Below are 2,244 nucleotides of genomic sequence, written 5' to 3' on the forward strand. Positions count from 1 at the left end.
GTGAATCAACTATTAGAATTCTGAGGAGGGATAAAGAAGCTGCCAGACTTTCTCTCTACCACAGTATACCCAGTGTACAGAGGTTTTAGGGAAAGGCCTTGGATGGCTGTGCTACAAGCCAGAGCACCTGATCGGAGCTTAGCCCTGGAGTCTCACCTTGGTCAGGTCTCAAACATTACTTTCTATTAGCTAGCAAACTAATGCTTTGTGAATACCCTTTGTTCCAAAGATAAATGTGCTTTGATTTATTCATTGAAATACCCTTCCAACATCAGACCTCAGTCTTCATTAGGTGAAAGCTAATAAGTAACCAGAATGGTTCCCATTTAACCTGCAGAAACCTAGACACCCTTGGGCCTTGCTTTGTATCCCTTTCCATCACTCACTTCCTCTGAACCCTAAGAGACTGCACAAAGAACACTAAATGGCAATAGTATACCTCTACATTCATCCCCACTGTGCACTGGGAGGGTTACACCAAGAAAACGAGGGCTTCTCCACAGCCTCTTTGTATTCTTGAAAGTACCTGGCAAAAATGCCTTCCTTTAATTCATCATTTATTCACTTATACATTCACTAAATATTTACTAACTATTTGCCAAGTGCTGTACACATTTTCTGTTCATCCCACTAATGACTGTCTTATTTATTTTCTCTTCTTTAAAATCAGCATCTTCACATGAATTGTTTCTCTCTCCTTTCCCTCCTACTGCTCCTTTTCCCCTTCTTCTCTTCTTATTTTTTTCTTCTTGTTCATCTTCTTTTTCTTCTTCTTCTCCTCCCTCTCTTCTCTTTCTGCTCTTTTTCATCATCCTTCTCTCTCCTTCCCTCCCTGTCTCTTTCCTTGTTCTTTTTAATCACTCTCTCCCTTCATTATTTTTCAAATCAAATTTACTCCATTGTCAACTATCGCCACCATATGGGTCTTCTTTGTTAAGGGCCCCATTGATCTCCATATTGTTAAATCTGATGTAAAAATCACTAATTTCCATTCGTGGTATATCAGGAGCCTTCTATGCAGCTCATCATAGATTCAGAGTATGTTTTGCTATTTGATGAGTTTTAAATTTATGTTATTTATGGAAAAATTGGTTCAGGTAAGTGTTCCTACATAGGTAGTTGAGAATTTAAAGTGGAAACGGGAAAAATAAAACTCAATCTTGATAGCTGAGTTGTGTCATTAATGTGGAAAATATTTTCATATTTTTATGAAGGTTGAGAGAGAGAAGCAAATAACTGCTGATAAATATACATCAAATAGACTGAGATAATAGTTGAGTAAATACTCTATTACTTGTTTTTCCCTGAACTTCTCTCTTCTCCTCAATATCTGTTCTGAATCTTATTTATAAATCACTGTTTCTACTTTGTTGCTTCTATTCTTTATTTTCCCTCTTTCCTTTCCCCTTTCCATATTCCCTTGTTCCCTTTACCATTTGAATAATTTCCTCCTAATTTACAGTATCTTCTATACATTTTGTTCCTTATTTGCCTTTTAAATTTATCACAGATGGACTAGTAGACTATATTGTATTCTTTTACTGAATTCATGCACCTACAATATTTAAATGGCAATGAAATATCCACCTCTGACAAAACTAAACAAAAAATGGGGGGATACAAATGGAGGACTATTTTGTATCTGTATATATCTGTATATGCAAAATAGTTAGGATAGATATACACCTACTTTCTCTTAATTTGATGAGAAGAAAGATTTGTACTAATAGTTTATCCTGTTTAGACAGGATATCATGTCTGCCTCTTGTAATATGAATAACCCCTATGAAGACAATTATTGAAACTGTCCTACTAATCTGTTTTGCAACTGTCTCATTGTTATTTGTTTCTCAATAAAATTAATTTAAAAAGTTTATCACGATTGAGAAATAATGTGATATTTAAACATGTATGTTTGAATTATTTAAGAGTATGGACTCTTTTTTATTCCCTTCCTTCCTTGTCCCCTTCTCTTCCCTAGTTGTCCTCCTTTCAAACTGTTTCTTCCTATTTCACAATAACTTTTATACACTTTTATTCTATTTTGCATATTTGGTGTCTCATGCCAGAAAAACACTGCAATATTTACACATATGAATCCAACATTTTTCACTTAAGATTATATTCTCAACATGAATACATTTACTTAAAAATTCTCCACCTATGGTTCTTTATGGCTAAATAGTAATCATATACATATATATGTACATATTCTTTATGCATCTCTAAGCTGATGGGCATTTT

This window comes from Octodon degus, unplaced genomic scaffold (genome assembly GCF_000260255.1).
Source record: "Octodon degus isolate 3935 unplaced genomic scaffold, OctDeg1.0 scaffold00018, whole genome shotgun sequence".
Classification (NCBI taxonomy): Eukaryota; Metazoa; Chordata; class Mammalia; order Rodentia; family Octodontidae; genus Octodon; species Octodon degus.